The sequence below is a fragment of the Vicugna pacos genome, chromosome 6 (genome assembly GCF_048564905.1).
Source record: "Vicugna pacos chromosome 6, VicPac4, whole genome shotgun sequence".
Taxonomy (NCBI): domain Eukaryota; kingdom Metazoa; phylum Chordata; class Mammalia; order Artiodactyla; family Camelidae; genus Vicugna; species Vicugna pacos.
Window position 1 is genome coordinate 83,017,969 of NC_132992.1, and position 19,199 is coordinate 83,037,167.

Consider the following 19,199-nt stretch of genomic DNA (forward strand, 5'->3'; position numbering starts at 1 on the left):
GCCGGCATTTTCAGAGCATTACAGCTCAGCTGTGAAAGCACTCTGGCTTAGAGCGAAAATGCAGTAGAACCTTGCTAATCTAACAACTTAATAACACTTGCCACCCCTTCACAGCAAGGACTTAATAGTAAGACTCACAGTGAGGCTGCGTGTCTTCGGAATGCACAAGAACACATTCTTCTGATGACTGTGTTATCATAAATGATCTCCAAGTTTGCTTATTGAAGCAAACGAGACAACATTACTTTACCACTGTGCTATCCTTTTAATTCAGCTTCCAAGGATAGCCTCAAAATGCCGGAGAACCTGACCGGGCTCTTCTGGCTAATGCACTGCATCCTGTCCTTTAGTAACAAGACTCTCTATCACAGCGTGTTGTGGTCCTGGGGCATTTGGTCTTCAGGTGTCTGAAGACAATCTTTAGAGAAATGTTCCAAACATGGAACATTTGAATTTAGATATGGAAATTCACACATATTATAATTCTAATTATTTGGCCAGAATAGGTCAGTCCATTTTCTCTCCCTGCAGGGGTGAGGGAAGCTTTCAGACTGATATTACAGTTATTTCCAGATGAACGGATGAACAACTGTGGTCTATCAATACAATAAAATATTATTCAGTGATTAGAAGGAATAAGCTAGCAAGCTTATTTCCAGTTATCTCTAAATGATTTCCATCACATATACTCGTTAACTTGTCTTCTATTTACCACCTTCCCCTTCATAAAACAGATAGTGTGTTTCCAAAACAAGAGAGACTGGAAAAGTGGCTGATTGTTATTTCTGAAATCTAAGTGATCTGACCTAAAATTTTACTATCTCTAATCAGGATATTACAGTTGAAAGTTTCTGTGTGTGTGTGTGTGTGTGTGTGTGTGTGTGTGTGTGTGTCTGAAGTCATTACACTCTTCTATGTGAACAAACTGTTTACAGACCCCAGGAGGCAGCCCTCAGTAGCAAAGTTTAACGGAGACACAAGAGGGAAAACTGAGCGCTCATATTTACAAGTCCCCATGACAATGACTACCAATCCATTCAATGAATATGTTTTCTATTGAATATAGGGCTTGAACCTGAGTACAGCATAAATAGTCTGTAAAAATGGATGTGGCTATTTTAAATGACTTAAAACACCTTCATAGTTTGGGGTATAATCCAGTGTCATGCAGGCTTCCTGTATGTGGGCTTTCAAATGCCCAGTCTTTGGTTAATTCAGACTAGGGTCCAGGTCTGATGCACGTGAACTGCTTTGTGGAGAGCTCTTGTTTTTTGGCAACAAGTTGCTCAAGACTTCCAAAGTAATTGTTACTCTTCCTTGTTACTTCATCTAAGTCTGGGGATGGCATTTGTCAAAGACAGAAAGACTCCTCAGAGTTTGCCCTGACTCGAATTGTCCCAAGTGACCTCAGTTTAACATCACTCCTTATAAATAAGTTACTACAGACCTGATCATCATGAACTTTTTCTTCAAGAAAAGGGAACTTTTCCACATATGCAAATTGAACCATATATTTCTCTTGTCAAAAACTCAGCATCACTGAATGTGGAAGGAGAATCCTCAACAGTAATCCAGCATTTCCTTAAACTCTGAGGGAAAGAATTCCTAGAAAATTAGTGGAGAGTAATCTCTAAGGTCTCATCTCAACTCTTCTCTAAGAAACTTCTGGGTTTCATGATCAGTATGACCTTTCCAAGTGAATTCTTGGGAGTCTACAGAAAATCTGTTGTAAATTTTAAAATAATCCTTTAAAAACATATGGGAAATTATGTCCCTGCCTTGCTCAAAAGACTCCTCTGACTTGCCAGGACATTCAGAAGAAAATTCAGTCCTTGCCATGCCTCCAAGGCTCCTCATGACTGGCTTCTCCCTGGACCTGTGGTGTCCTTGCCCTCCCTCACGGGGCTCCAGTCACCACAGCCTCCTTCATATTCCAGCCTCCAGCCTCTAGCCTGTGCATGCATTGTCTCCTCTGCCGGAAGCACTCCCACAGATGACTCAGCTACACCCATGAACTGTTCCCTTACTCAGTCTCTGCTCAGATGTCTCTTATCAGAGACGCCTTCCCTGAACCCATTATCGGCTGAATTGTGTCCTCCCAAAATTCATGCTGAAGCCCTAGCCCTTGACATCTCAGAATGTGACTGTATGCGCTGAGAAGGCCTTTAAAGAAGTGATTAAGTTAGAATGGGTTTGTAAGGTGGCCCTAATTCGATATGACTGATGTCCTTATAAGAGATTAGCCCAGACAGGGAAAGACACACAGAGATGACAAGGTGAATACACAGTGAGAAGACGGTTCTCTGTAAGTCAAGGAGAGAGCCTCAGAAGAAACCAAAGCTGCTGGCACCTTGATCTTGGACTTTCAGCGTCTAGAACTGTGAAAAAATACATTTCTGTTGTGTAACTCCCCTAGTCTGTGCTATTTTGTTATGGCAGCCAAGCTGACTAACACATCCCCCAATCTAAGGGCCTTTCCTTGACGACTCTACCCCATACTGTGATTCCCATCTCTTCTTAGCCCTTGAGAGTACGAATCTATTTATTTCTATTTCTAAACTGAGATTTAGTTGACATATAACATTGTATTAGTTTCAGGTGTACAATGTAATGATTCCATATATATGTGTGTGTGTGTGTGTGTGTGTGTGTATACAGTGAAAAGATCACAAGTCTAGTTAACAGTCACCACCACACAGAGCTACAATGTTTTTCTTGTGGTGATAACTTTTAAGATCTACTCTCAGCATCTTTGAAATATGCAATACAGTATTATGGACTACAGTCACCTCCCCAGGTATACATTACCTCCCCAGGACTCATTTATTTTATAATTGGAAGTTTGTACCTTTTGACCACCTTTCGACATGGCAGGTATTCAGTAAATATTTGCTTAATGAATGAATAAATATATTAAATACTGCACAGTAGCCCAGCTCTACAATAACTATATTAGGAGTTTTGAGCCATGTGTAAATACAGACATTGAGGTCCTGTGCTTAAATTAGTTGAACCAACTTGTTCCCTAAATGTATAGAAACTTGGCTTGCAGTGATTATAATCCTGGCAGGCACCTTGAAAATGACATTGAAATGAACCTAATAAGTAGAGAAGTACTAAGTGGAAGCTGTGAATATGAAATCAAATTCAAGAACATAAAATGGTGTTTCTTTTGGCTTTCATGGTCATTACACTATATTTGGAGTAATTAGGAAAAAACACATCACAAAGAAGCTAATGTTCAAAAAGGCAGAGATACTTGAAAAGTCTTTGAACACCTCACCAGAAATAATTTAACCCAATAAGATTAAAATTCCAGATCAAAGGTAGCAAAAATACAGAAAGGGAAGAAAGACAGTTGTGAGACCTCCCGTTCCCACACACATTTACCACCACGCAAATGATTACTAGACGTGGGGTCCCATAGAAAATAATTCCCATTTCCATCACATATAAGGAAGAGCATTACATTATTGCTCTTAGTAACAGAGCTGGTAGTTTCCATCACTCATGATCTGATTGGTCTAGGAACAGGGCAACAATAGAGAAAAAAGAAAAAATGATACAGAAAGGATGAAACTTTCCTGTCATATAATCAATCAGCAAACATATATTGACTACCAGCTACTATTTGAAATTCTATCCATGGTTTTATAGGAAAATCCACCATTATATGCAAAAGCTTCATGTGATTTATGCAGTCAAGCAAACTTACATTAAATGGCAATGGACGTTAAGTCCTTTGCTGGAATGTAAGCTACAACCATGACGGTGATTCACCTCTGTATTTCAAAATCCTTACACCTAGCTAGGGCTGCATTGATGTTGGTTGAATGAATAAATCAATATTAAAACAGAAGTAAAAATATGGCAGTGGCTCAGCTTCATGAGTGATCTAGGAGTTATGAATTCAAAACTGTTAGAATCTTTCAGAGGACTTTCTTTGGTCAGCAAGCTTTGTAGGGAAAAAAAAAGACTTCTGGATATCTGGTCCAATGATGGAGATTCCCTGCACTCAACCTCGTGGTCAGATAACACCCAGGGTCTGCCGCTGACTGCTTCGCTGCCGGCGGCAATAAATGTCTCTAATTTTTGTCTGCCCTGCACACACTCCCTCCTTTGAATACTAACATCTCCATTTGCCTTTCTCACTCTTGACTCAATTCCCAGAATTTAGGTAGAGCCAAACCCCTCCCCCACACCAGACAGGAAAATGGGCAATTGACTCAGGTCAGACCAATCCAGGATTTCTTCCACTTGACCACAGTCATTGGTTTAGGGATATTAGGTGACTCAAGACAGGCCCACAAGACTCAATGCCAGGATTCACGCTGGGACTTGTGAGGAGAAAAAAGCCCTGTCTCTCTACCAAATTTTAGACTTTTGGAGGTAGGCCTGATGCTACTCAGTTTAATCATGCCGATGGAGAGGTAAGTAACTCTAGAGGTGGAGAGTGTGCACGTGTATGTGCAAACGTGCACGCATGTGTGTGCATGATGGGGGACAGAGAGGGAAAGAGAGAGAGAGTGTGCAGGGCACCATTTGGTCACTGGGATACAGCCATGCCTGAAATTGGCCACACACCACTGATAAATTCCCATACTTGCTTCAGCAAATTTGAGTTGGTTTTCTGGGCTTTCTAGCAAAATAACTTGAATAATACAGCGACACAGAGCAAGCCTCAAACTAGTCTGCTTCTCAGCGGACCACGCCATGGTGAAAGTAGTGGTCAAGAGGAAGGAACACAAATTTACAGACAAGCGTGGAACTGGGAAAGTTACCTCCCCTCTCTGTGACTGAGTTTCTGCACCTGTGAAATGGGGACTCGTACAACCTGCCTTATGGCACTATTGTGGGGATTAAATGAGTCAATGTGAAAAGTATTTTATGAAAGTATCCCCAGTGTTAGTCAATATTGGCACCATTATTGCTATTCCCATCCAAAAATGATCATGTCAATGCCAGAGTTCTGTTGCTCTGTGGGAAGATACCACTTTGGGATCAGATTTGAACTGTTACCAGGTTGAATCAACTATCTGCAGAGTCTATTATTGGATAAATTGATCACTTACTCAATCATTCGGGAAGGAAATCCCTGTCCAAGTCTGGGACCTGGCCTGACTCCTGAATCTACAGGGAGCATCCATGGACAGCCAGGAGGCCCCTGGAGGACAGGGTTCTTCTCCCTGCAAGAGCCTGTAAGGACCAGGGGGCCTGGGACTCCATCTGCACCTGTGGAACCAGCCAAATTTCCCATCTCTGTGGACTCCAGCAGGGAAACAAGTATTTTTACAGGAACGGAGGGAACAGGATAATGGTAGCTTTAGCTTGAATCTGAGGCTGTTGTAAGAGAAAATAACAGTGTTGGTAATTTCTCCTGCCTGTTTAAGCACTTTGGTGAAGTGCCTGCCCCTAAATTAAACCGGGAAGTAAGAAAAAACGAGTTCACATGCCAGCATACAGACCCACAGGCCCACTTGGCCACAGATTTCTAGCACACAGGAGTTCTCTTAGAGGAGAACCGGGCCCTGGGCCAGACGGCAGCAGCAGAATTTCCCTCCACCGTGGAGAAAAAGAAAAAGAAAAAGACACTTAGTCATCTCAGTCAAAAATGTATTGAAGGTTTTCTTCCCAAATCCTTTGTCTTTCTCAATCTCTTCTTCCTCCTCCTCCTCTTTTTCTTTTTTTTATGGTTGTAACATATACATAACATAAAATTTACTATATTAACAATTTTAAGGGTGCGCTTCGATGGCATTGAGTACACTGATGTTTTGCAACCATCACCACCGTCCAGCTCCAGAACCTCCTCATCATCCCAACCTGAAACTTGGTCCCCATGAAACACCAGCTCCACATTTCTCCCTCCCTCCAGCCTCTGATAACCACTGTTCTACTTTCTGTTTCTATAAATTTGACTGCTCTAGGTCTCTCATATCACTGGAATCACATAGCATTTGCCTTTTTGTGACTGGATTATTTCACTTAGCACAGTGTGTTCAATGTCTGTGTTGTGGCATGTGTCTGAATGTCCTTCTTTTTTTAAGATTGGATAATATTCCATTGTAAGTACCCCATTTTGTTTATCTCTTTATCTGCTGATGGATAACTTAGATTGCTTCCATCGTTTGGCTATTGTGAATTACACTCCTATGAACGTGGGTGTGCAAGTATCTGTTGCAGCCCCTGCTTTCAGTTCTTTTGAGTGTATACCCAGAAGTGGGATGGCTAGGTCATGGGGTAATTCTAGGTTTAATTATTTGAGGAACCATCATACTGTTTTCCACAGTAGCCATGGCATTTTATAACCCCACCAGCTAGGCACAAGGGTTCCAATTTCTTCACATCTTCACCAGTATTTGTTATTTTCTGTTCTTTTAAAAATAATGGTTATATTAATAAGTGTGAAGTGGTATCTCATTGTGGTTTTGACTTGCATTTCTCTAGTGATGTGTAATGTTGAGCATCTTTTCACGAGTTTATTGACCATTTGTGTATCTTCTCTGAAGGAACATCTATATGTCTATTCAAGTCCTTCACTCATTTTTAATAGAGTTGTTTGGTTTTTTATTTAGTTCTAAGAGTTCTTTATATATTTTGGATATTAATCCCTTATCAGATATATGATTTAGAAGTATTTTCTCCTGTTCATGGGTTGACTTTTCACTTTGTTGACAGTGTCCTTTCATGCACAGAAGTCTTAAATTTTGATGTAGACCAGTTTATGCATTTTCTCTTCTGTTGCCTGTGCTTTAGGCATCAGAGCCTCAAAATCATCACCAAATCCAACGTCATGAATTTTTTTTCTTTGTTTTCTTTGAGGAGTTTTATAACTTTGACTCTTACGTTTAGGTCTTTGATCCATTGTGAGTTAATTTTTGTATATGGTGTAAAGTCCAACTTCATTCTTTTGCATGTGAATATCCAGTTTTCCCACCATCACTTGTTGAAAAAAAACCTACAATGTTTAGTTTTGAAAACTGTGGGTTTTAAAATCTTTTCTCACTTCTTTCAGTGTTTGCTTTGTGCATTTGAAGCTCTGTGAATAGGTACATACACATTTAGGACCGTCATGTTTTCTTAATGAGTTGATTCTTTTATTAGTGGGAATTGTCCCTTTTTTCCCCTCTGTTTATATTCTTTATTCTGAAGTTCACCTTGTCTGATCTTAGTATAGTCACTTCAGCTTTCTTATTATTAATGTTTGTATAGTATATCTTTCTCCATTCCTTTATATTTAAATTAGATCTCAGGTAGGCAATGCTCAATTGTCTTGCTTTCTTATCCAGTCTGACTTTTAATTAAAGTGTTTCTATTTAATGTAGTTACTGATGTGGTTGGATCTAAGTCTAACACCTTACTATTTTGTTTTCTATTTGGTTATGTGTATTTTGTCCCCTCTTTTCCTGCTTTCTTTTGGATTGTGTATTTTTTAGATTCTGTTTTCTCACTGTTGGCCTATTATCTATCTGCTTTTTTTTTTTTGATGGAATATAGAGTTCATAATACACACCTTTAACGTCACAGTCTACTTGCAAATCATTATATACCAGGTAATATGCAACCTAAGAATAACACAATGGCTGTACTTTCATTTCTCCCTTGGTGTCCTTTAAACAATTGTTGTCATCCACTTTACTTCTACGGGTATAGTAAACCCCACAAGCCAATGTTGTTATTTTTGCCTTAAACATTCAATTCTTTTTAAAAGAAAATTTTAAATCAGGGAGACATATGTTTTACATTTACACACACTTTCACCACTTCAGTGCTCTTCTTTCCTTTGTGAAGATCCAAGTTTCCAACTGGTATCGTTTTCCTTCAGCCTGAAAAGCCTCCTTTAACATTTCTTACTGTGTAGGTCTCCTGGATGAAAAGCCTTATTTTGCTTTCATTTTTGAAGTTACTTTTTCTAGATACAGAATTCTACTTTGACAGTTTTTCCCCTTCCAGCCCCATAAGAATGCGTTTCCTTGTCTTCTGGCTTGCACTGTTCCTGACAAGAAGTCCATGAGCGTTCCCATCTTTGTTCCCTGTGTGTAATGTGTCTTTCTTCCTCTGGCTCCTTTTAAGAACTGTTTTATATCATTGGTTTTCAGCAACTTGGTAATAATGTACTGTGATGTGTTTTTATTTGTATTTTTTTCTGCTTGGGATCCACTGAGCCTCTCAAATCTGTACATGTATAGCTTTCATTAAATTTGGGGAAATTTTGGCCATTGTTTTTTCAAATAGTGTATCTGTTCCCCCTTTTCTGGGACTCCCATTTTATATACATTAGACCCCCCTGATCTTGTTCCACAGGTCACTAAAGCTCTTTTCATTTTTTTCAGACTTTTTCCCCTCTGTGTTTCAGCCTAGATTTCTCCAAATGGCAATCTCTTCAAATTCACTGATCTTTTTTTTCTATACTGTCCAATCTCTTGTTAAACTTATCCAATGAATTTTTCACTTCACTAGATTCCACTGAAATTCCATTCATTTCTTTTTTTATAGTTGCATTTCTCTCCTCATTAGGATCATGTTTTCTTTTGATTTCTTAAGCATATTAACAAGAGCTATTTTAAAGTTTTAGTTCAGTAATTCCATTATTGTATCATGTCTGGGTCTACTTCTATTGATTAATTTTTCTCCTGATTAAGGATTATATCTTCCTGCTTCTTTAAATCTCTAGTAGCTTCTTTTTTTTAGAGAAAGTAAATTTATTTCAGATCATTGTAATATGAAAATATCCAAAAAGAGCATGATAGAATAAAATCAATCTTCATATGTTTTAGTAATCACAAAGTATTCCTAACATCACTGATTATGAAAATCACAAAGGAGGACTTTTAAAAGACTGAATTCTCACACCACCAGAGTATTTTTGCAAATTATAAGCCTAGTTCAAAATCTTACCTATGAATATACTTCCTGGGTTACCTGCATAAGGAGACTGCTATTCAATCCACACTCTGGGCTCTTCTGTCTTCTCCCTTGCTCTTCATGCACTAATGCCATCTATGAAAACACGGAGGGCAAGATACATGCAGCATCACTGGACCTTGAGCTGTTTCCATGTGACTAACTCATTTCATGTTGGCAGGAAATCTGTTTCATCTCAGTCATTCAGAAAAATACTCCTTTTCAAAAGGTTGGAATTTTTAAAGTGCATATGAATGGCTCATTACTAAAGAACTCTGAATCTTGGTTGTGAACGGAGAACCAAAATATTCATTGTTTGCAGGACTTGTTCTAATCACTAACAAATTTCAATTCAACATTTTGATTGTAGAGAAAACTGTAAATTGTGTATGAATTGTTCACATACAAATGTTGCTCCTCGTATTGTTATATGAATGAAATTGAAATAGTGGAATAGTCTTTCCAATATTTTGATTCTCAATCTGTTATGCTGTCCTGCCTTCATGCAGCATTGCTGAGCTTTGAGTTTCCTGAAGGATGGAGAACAATCTCATATACATACTTTATTACATTTTTCATGAAAGTCTGCCCTGTGAGGTAAGGGCAAAAGTCTGTAACACTTTATCTACGTTTGAACTATTGTACATGTTACAGAGTCTTTGAGTTGGTGCCTCTCCAAGGGTGACTCTTGTCTAATTAAATTCAGTGGGACCTTAATCATAATTTTGATGGTGACTCTTTATCTCCAGAGATGCCAGCAGGATAATTACCATGTAGAACAGGACTTACAGAACTTTTGGTGGTGGTTTTAAACATCGCATTGCTTTGTGTCTGGGTTTTGTTGTCTTTCTTTAAAGAGTACTGATGTTTATTTTGGCAAAGCATTAATTTAACTTGTGGATTAGCTTAATTCCTTTGAGTTTATTTTAAAGCTTTGTTAGGTCAGGTCTAGAACATCCATTACTTCTGGGCTATTTTCTCTCTACTACTATGGCATAACGGTTCTGAGGTCTCTAATAAATGCCTCAGTGATTGTAGTAAGCAGAATAATGGCCTCCCCAAATGTCCACACCCTAACACCTGAAACCTGGGAATAATTAGGTTAAAAGACAAAGAGGAATTAAAGTTTTAAGAATTATATTTACTAATCAGCTGATTTTAAAGTAGGGAGAGTATCGTGGATTATCCAGCTGGGATCAAGGGTCTTTAAAAGCTGAAGGAGGCAGAAGAGAGAACCAGGGTGTGAGGAGGACTCAGCTCAATGGTGTTGACTTTGAAGAAGGAGGGGAGGAACCATGAGTCAGAGAAGGTGGGTGTGTCTCTAGCAAGTGAAAAAGGCAAAGAAACATGTTCTTCCCCAGATCTTCCTGAAAGGATTGCATCATACTCACATTTTGATCTTATCCCAGTGAGACCTGTGTCAGACTTCTGGTCTACAGACCTGTAAGATAATAAATTTGTGTTATTTTAAACAACTATGTTTAGAGGAGTTTGTTACAGCAGCCATAGAAAACCAAGGCAGTGGTCAGTGAGATTTCTCCACACCACCTGTGTGGAACTCAGATGTCTCCCAGATAACTGTGCATGCTGAGAGCATTTCTGTTTATAGCTCCCTCATAGTTCTTGACTTTGTTTAGTTTCCTTCTCAGGGATTATAGTCCTGCTCTCCAGTGCCTGAAAATAATTGTATCATATATTTTGTCCTGTTGTCTAGTTGTTTATGGCAGGAAGGAATAGTGCTGGCTATTCCATGACTAGAAGCAGAAATGATGTGTTCAACTTTGCATATTGAGAAACACATTGATACAGCATGACTTTTTTAAAAACTTCCTTAAGTACAGAATGGAAGACCCATCTCATCTTATGCTGCCAAATCACAGCACTGCCTTCTTTCGGTCTTGGCCGCCACCGCTGAGGATAAAAGGAACTCTACGTCTTCACATGGTCTTCCCTGTGTATATGTCTGTAATAAAATCTCTTCTTTTAAGAACATACTGGATTGGGGTCCACCTTAGTAACCTCATTAAACTCAATCACTTTTTTAAGGACCCTATCTTCAAATACAGTCACATTTTGAGGTACTAGGGGTTGGAGCTTCAACATATGAACCTAGTGGAGGGGGTGACCATAACTCAACTCATAACAGTGCTTTTCCATACTTGAAGCTTTGGGAATCTTTTCTTCTTCTGTTTCTATGGTCCATTGGCTGTTCTTTATCAGTTACTGGCAGCAGGAAATATTTAATGAAGTAAACTCGATTTGCTGGACAGAATACCAGAATACGGTCAGGATATAGTTCCTGCCCTCAAGGGGCTTTCTTTTTGTGGTGGAATTCTGTTTTTGAAATGTTAAAATATTAACTGACTTTGGTTTTGTCTTTAATACCTTCTTCTGCCTATTGATCCACAAACCAATTTCCATACACCTTCGACTCTCACACAAGCCTTTTTATCCTCACATACCTATAAGCAGCATGAACATGCTGAGCCTTGGACCAACACAGGGAAGTAATACAGTCAAGAATGAGTGAAAACGCCCCAATTAGCTGACCATGAAACCCCAAACAGAAGTGAGAATGCTTGCATCTGATGATGATGTTGAAGACCAGATGCCCATCCCCATGACTCAAAACTTTCAGTTTCTAAAAGAAATTAGGAAAACGTTCAAGTAGAATTCCTTCTCTGCTATGCCAGTAGCACAGAAACTCAAGAAAGGAATTAAATTTAAAAAGTCACATTTCTTGCACCCTAAAATAAATACCTATGATATTGCATAACTGGGGAAGCAAGATGTTTCCATAAAAAGAGAAGCATGGGCACTATCTAGTAGATACAGAGAGTAAACAAGCTGTGTAGCGGACAATTTCAACCAAAGTTCAAGGCTTTTGAAGCCTGTGGAGGTGGAGAGGACATCATGAATGGTCAGCAACCTTCTTTCAATACTAACTGACCATATTGGTTAAGGTGATGCATGGTGCCTAACAAGCTGGCTGCTATAATAAGCAAACCCCAAATTTAAAAGGTTATCTGCAATAGTTTACTCCTTGCATATGTAACAGCATGACAGCAGTGCTCCTGGTTGCTGGGTGACTTGCTCCACACAGTCATTCAGGGACCCAGGATGCTAGGTCTCCCCAGTGCAAGATGGAACATTGTAACAACAATACAGAGAATTCCAAATGAAAGGACTCATCCTAGTTCCCACGTATCAAGTGCTTCCTGAGTGCCAGGCATTGTGCTGAGACCCTCCATTCCATCCTCATAGCAACACCTGGTGAAGAAGCTGGGGCTTGAAAAGGCTCACACCCAGTTCTGCCCAACCACAAGCTGGAATCTTAATCACTCTACACTCTCCTCTACAACAGGCTCTTGATTTATGCTGATATTGCATTTCTGAGAAGTGACATTTAATTCAAAAAGTTGTAGAGCAAAAGTGAATTTTCTAACCAGGAATGAAGAGAATGAAAAGCAAGAGAAATGCTCTTGTGAAGATTGCAAAAGATTCCAGTCATGTAAATGTTTTTGCCATATTGCATTAATATGAGCAGTGAATACACAGTTTATGGGGAAAATTGAATACATTAAAATTTATTCATGGAATAACAAGAAAAAAATAGCCATGGACTAATGGAGCACTGGCCAATATAGCCTGAAAATGTGAGTATGCAAGGCTCCATTTTCTACATTATGAGAATCCTAATGTGTGAAGTCTCTCATCATGTTACTGGTGTTCCCAACTGAACACTCCTGTTACTCCTGGTGGCCCTGCTTACACGTTTTCTGAGCATTTTCATCAGAGTGAAGCATACAGCCAAAGCCCATGACAGTAGTAATTAATAATAATAGTCAAGAGCAAACACTCACTGAACACTGTGTGCAGTCGTTGTTCTAAGCATATGCATTGACTCATTTACTCTCCAGATTCACCCAATAGAATAGTCTCTTTCATTATTTTCATTTTGCAGATGAGAGCACTGATGCACTGAGAGATTAAGTAACATCCTATGATGGTTGCTTTTTGGGGTCAACTTGGCTGGGCCACAGTGCCTAGATACTTGGTCAAACATTATTCTGGGTGTTCCTGTGAAGGTGTTTTTGAATGACATTTCCATTTAAATCAGTGGACTTTGAGCAAAGCAGATTGCCCTCCATAATTCTGGGTGGGCCTCATCCAATCAGTTGAAGGCCTGACTAGAACAAAAAGCTGACCTCTTCCTGAGCAAGAAGAAACTTTACCAGCAAATAGCCTGTAGATTCCACCTGCAGCACTGTCTTTTCCTGGTTCACTAACAGGCTGCCTTTGGACTTGAACTGCAACTCTTTCCAGCCTGCCAGCCTCCCCTATCAGATTTTGGACTTGCCAACTCCCCACAATCACATAAGCCTATTGCTTAAAATAAATCTCTTTCTCCATATGTATCAGATCCTATTGGTTATGTTTCTCTGGAGAAGCCCACCTAATAATATACTCGCCTAAGGTTACATAACCAGTAAGTGGTGGAACCGGCTTCCAATCCTGCAGTCTGGTGCCAGAATCCACACTCTTGATGGGAACTGTCCTGTTAGCTCTTATCAGTGCAGCTGGTAACCTCTATTTTTATGCAAGTAGTGATAGCTTTTTCCTACTTCTTCATATTAACTGACCATATCGGTTAAGATAATGCAAATTGCCTAAGAAGCTAGCTAAGCTAGCTGTGGTAATAAACCCCAAATTTCAGAGGCCAACCACAATAGACACTTCCTTCTTACATATGGAGCAGTTTGATAATCAAGGGGCCATCTTGGTTGCTAGGTGACCTTCCTTCACACACTCATTTGGGGACTCAGCTGCTGGAGGCTCTGCCTTCTTCAGCATGTAGCCTCCAAGATCACCCTGGGGCTTGGCTCTACTCCAGCCAGCCAGAAGGGGAAAGGAGCATGACAGATCATGCATGAGAATTTTTATAATCACTATTGCTAAGGAATTTTTTGTTTAAAAAATTGGCAAGCAATTTAAATTGTGTTTCTGAAATGATTTCATGTGCATGTGTGTGTTGCTCATTTATCATTGATTTTAAAATCACATTTAAAAGCACATTTTAAAGTCGCTCGTTTCTCTTTCATTTTATTTCATACTCCTTAAATTAATAGGGTGTAAATTGAGAGGCAGGTGTATTTCTTAATTAATCAACCAAGTTGACTGGAAGGGCTGCTTCATGTAGTGGATATTAAGAGAGAAGATTGGAGGTAAAGTTGGGGCAAGATTATGGAGGGCCTTGAATGCCAAGCCAAGAGGACTTGGACTTTATCCTTTGAGAAATCACAAATTCTCACTGTTTCTCTTCCAAACTAATAGCCCTTGTTCTCTAAACCAACTAATTGTTGTTGACGTTCACTACCTTATGTGAGAGTAATAATATTTCACTTGTCGTTTGTTTCTTATTTCCTCTCCTCCCTCCACACCCATCAACTGGATAAACTGTATGCATCTCAAGGTCTGGACCATGACTTCCACTTTTCTTAATGCTGCACAAGCCTAGCAGAACATCTTACAGATGAAGTTAAGGACTACATTCTGTTGAAATTCAAGAGGTGTACCTACACCATCAAATATCCCATAAATTGGTGAATATATCTATGCACATAATTTCCTCCTGAAATGCAATATATTTTAACTGAAAAATATGAACGATGTCTTGAAGCTTCTAATGACTTAATAAAGTACCACATTCTGGTTGGGGTTCTCAGTGATGCTCGCCCAGTTATGCTCCTTAGTTTTGGAGTCACATCCTCCAGCTGTTTCACATCACAAAGCCAAGCTGCCATCATGTTTGACACTCTGCTCTTTGAAATTTCTATTATGAGGTGGGGAGTCTCTTTTTCTCAAGCCTCTTTATTTTCCTTTCATCTCTATCACTAAGACTAGCAGTCAGCTGATATTTTTTTAGCACTTTTTCTTTTTCACAAAGGAGCAAAGCATTTTTTAAAGATTCCATCAAAAACTTGTTGCATAAAGAATGCATAGTAGGGAACAAAATCCTGTTTGTGCTGGTAGTCAGCTAGGAAACCTCCTCCCCACCATGAGCCTGGGACTCCAGTTCACGGCTCAACAAAATTACAAATGACCATACATCATGGATCCTGGATTTACAAATAACCCAAACCATGCATGCTAACCCTAGGGGTGGTAAGTATCTAGGATATAATAGTAACTGTGACAATAGCACTGATACCACTAGTTACCACGCTATGTGACTACATGCGTGTGAAGCTGAATATGTCTCTGAATGAATGCACATGCATACACATGTGAGTTTGGGCATGCGTATATCTTCAAGTTCCCTACTACTACATAACGAGCTACCTCAAACAGTGGCTGGAAACAATAACCATCATTTCTTCTCTCACTCAGCTCTGGGGATTGACTGAGCTCTGTGGAGTTGTTCTCATTTTGGATCTCTCCATGGGTGCAATGAGCTTACAAGTGGAGCTGGAAATCATCTCAACGACCTCTTCACACATATGTCTGGGGCTTGAACTGGGAAGATCCAAAATAGCTGGGAGCTAGGGCTGGAAGACAGGCTGCTCCTTGGACATCTCTTTATTTCTGTTTGGTTTCTCTTTGTGGTCGTTCTAGTATGGTGGCTTCAGTGTAGCTGGACTTTGACATGGCAGCTCAGCCCTCCAAAAGCACAGGTCCAAGAAGAGAGACAGAGACAGATACAGAAACAGAAAGAAACTCTTGCAAGATGGGTGCTATGTGCTTACAAAATCACGTGCACATAATCATGTCCATCCTATGACCTCTGCCACCCTCCATTGATTAGGAGTGTGTCACAGATCCCATCCACACTTGTAGGGAGGGGAATAACACAAAGGTGTGAATACCAGGAGGCAGGGATTCCCCTCAAGTCTGCCTGCCACATCATGAAATTAAGCAATGTGTTCCAAATCACATAGCTACTAAGAAGCACAAACAGGATTTGACCCCAAGCAGTCTGAGTCCAGAGTTCCCATTCTCTATGATCATGCTAGAGGGATACTTGGTGTGAGGGAATATTTTTAATTATTGTAATCTTCCTTTCAAATTAATGCACTCTCCTCTGCGTCCTCAGTTAGTAAGAAACTAAGCTGAGAGCATCATGGGTCTGAGTCTGCAAAGCTGAAGACCAGCCCCCACCCAGGACAATCCATCAGTGAGGCTTCCTTGTGGCATCTGCTCCATGCTGATCCCTTCAGGTCACAACGACAGACCTAACATATTTGTACAAACAGAGAAAGAAAGACGGCACCTGGGCAGGAACAAATGGGTAGTGTTGTGATGGAAGCAACTGGGGGAATGTCCCGTAGATGCTGGGAGGTCGGCCTTGGAAAGGACCCCAGCAGCAGCTGATGCTCCACAACACAAGGGGCTGAAAAAACACATCTCTGTAAAAATAAAGAAAAGCCTAACCGAGTGCAGCTGCCAGCCTCCCAATAATTAGATTTGGAGGATTATTGCTGAGATGGATGGAAGATATCATATGGTCACTGCTAGAAATATTGCCATCTTTGTCTAACTGCACTCCTAGACACCAGAGTTCTTAGAGGACCCACATATGTTTGTTTTTAATTAAAATGTGCTGAGTGAACCGTTAGCTACACTGAAATAAGGAAGAAAAGCACCACAAGACAAATCGACTAATTGACAACTCCAAACATTCTATTTTATACCCTTCAGTTATGTTAATGGAGAGTTCCAGTATGTTCTAGTTGAGATAATAATTACACAGCACAGTTACATAATAACACAAGAGGTTGATAAAAATATATTGTAAATAACTACAGCAGCAAAACCCACAAATAGGTCAAAGGATTACAAATTCATTTACTCGGTCTTTACTCCAACAAGTACATATCGAGTGCTTATTGCTCATTAGGCGCTTGGCTCTCATAGGCTAATACGTACAGTGAAACATTCCTGGGGTTTTCAAATACATACTTCTGTTTAAGATGGCATACTTTGTGACTATCAAGGTGCCATGCAGGGTACCTCTCCAATAACATGATGAAACAGAACAGCAAGCAACTCTTGAAAAAGGAGAGACCATAATTTTATGTCATTTCAGAAGCTAGTTTATGTGAAGGTGGAGAATCTGGCCAAGATCTTGACAAATTACATTTCATTCAGTGCACAAGAAACTAGCACAGCTGCCTGAAGGAAAATGTGTCCTGGGATTGTGCACACAGAGCAAGGGCAAAGGGCAGTCATATTCCAAGTAGACCGTAAACAGGAGGGTGACTGGAAGCCCTTCCAAAGATCATGGCAGAATTTCAGCTGTGAGAGAACCAAAATTCGGGCCCAAATTGGGAGTGATGGAACTGTCACATATCTTTGGATATTCTGTGGAGATTAATCCTTTGGCTGGGTCGCCTCTGATGAATGAAGGAGAATAATTCAGAGTCAGTCACTGAACACTCTTGCTCTTAACTGGAGGGCAGGATATCAATGAGGTAAATTAACTCCAAAGCATTTAGAGTTTATTTACAACTAAACTGCAGAGCCTCCATCTCATCCATATTCAATCAGAGAAAATTGTGGCTTATCCAAGACAAGACGGGAGCCAAATTTGGGGCAAGGCGAAAGGGTGACATCATCTGAAAGGGCTGGAAATGAAGTGCAAATTTGAATATCATCCGTATATAAGTGATAATTAAAGCCGTGAGACTCAATATGTGCCAAGAGGGAAAGTCTATAAAAATGAAGAACAACAGTGTCCCGAGCCACGTGGTACGTCTGAAATGAAAATCAAAAAAAACCAAAAAAACAAAAACAAGGTGGTAGGGGCAAGATTTTCCCTTCCTCTTGAATGATCTCAAGACAAACTCAGATCACTTGTAACAAAGACACTCATCCTCTTGAAGACAATCCCTGAATCACTTGATTGTTAAAGCAGAGAGTTTTTTTCCTGTAAGATTTACATTCCAATTATTTCATTTCGATGGGGGAGACCACCCGCTCTTCCCAAATAGACCATTTTAGTAAACAATGACACAGCGAGTCACCCATTCAGGCTGACATTTGATTGTCCTTTTCGAGTTGGGTGTTAAATGTGGGCAGGAAATACCAGTTGCTCTATCTGGGTGTTCGGGGATTTCATTCATGCGGTGAAGAAATAGTTCCTCTTTTCTCAGCTGTGTGCAGACACTTTAACAGGCGCACAACTGAAGGAAGTGCAGTGTGAGTCAAATGAAGTGCAGCCTAGTTCATAAGGAATAATTCATTATGAAAAGGGCGGCTTTTGCCCTCATCATCCCCCGGGAGATCTGTGACTTAGGGCTCTTTTTTTTTCTTTATTCCCCCCCTTTTTTTTTTCCGGACTACCAGCTCTCCAGACATAGAAGTTTCCCCTCAAATAGCTGGTTTCTCAGGCTGAGCATGGAGTGACCCTCCCCCTGAGTGGTGGGTGTTAGGGGCTCAGCTGTGACTCCCCAAAATTCATGTGTTGAAGTTTTAACCCTCAGTGCCTCAGAATATGACTATTTGAAAACAGGGTCTTTAAAGAAGTAATTGAGCTAAGATGAGGTCAACAGTATGGGCCTTAATCCAAAAGGATGGGTGTCCTTTGGAGACAAGGGGATTAGAACACAGACACGCACAGAAAAGGCTGTGTGAGGACACTCAGAGAAGGCGGCCGTCTGCAAGCTGAGGAGACAGGCCTCAGAGGAAATCAACCGTGCAGACACCTTGACTTCAGACTTCCAGCCTCCAGGGCTGTGAGAAAACACATTTCTGCTGTTTAAGGCCCCCCATCTGTGGTGCTTTGTCAAGGCGCCCTGAGCAAGCCAATACAACGGGACCAAAGGAAACGGGGCCAAGAATACGTATTTTCCAAGGAACACCCTTACCTTGAGCCTTTTCTCTCAACTCATAGAGACCTACCTCACAGATTCACTTGTTGTGTCATCTTGAACAACGAAACAACTAAATTTAGTTTACTTCTCTGGGCTTTAGGATCCTTACCTCAAAACTGGGATGAAAAATCTAGAATTGTTGCTCTGGAAGTGGATTTTCAACAAATTAACATGAGCCTGTCTCCTTCCCCTCTTCCACTCTCTGTACAATCATAAAATACTATGGCTTCCCAAATATTTTTTCCTCAAAATATCCTATTATGGTCTGAAGTTAGCCTGGTTTAGTTTCTCACTATGTGACTTTGGACAAGTTACTTAAACTCGCTGTTCCTCGTAACCTGCTCCATAAGGTTACGGAAACGAAAATTCAAGCAACAATTATTTAAGGCCTCCAGCAGTGTCCCTGGCAGGAGCTCTGTGAAA

The 19,199-nt window shown here is 40.2% G+C and overlaps 1 protein-coding gene across 4 annotated transcripts in view; it reads right to left on the minus strand.

Moving 5' to 3' along the window:
* The window catches only part of EFCAB11 (EF-hand calcium binding domain 11), a 226,936-nt gene that overhangs the window by 47,215 nt on the left and 160,522 nt on the right, over positions 1 to 19,199 (minus strand). For all 4 annotated transcript variants that reach the window (XR_012073796.1, XR_012073798.1, XR_012073795.1 and 1 more), the window contains exon 8: positions 10,296 to 10,345. The gene's annotated coding sequence lies outside the window, so the exon portion shown is untranslated. The remainder of the gene's footprint in view (positions 1 to 10,295; positions 10,346 to 19,199) is intronic.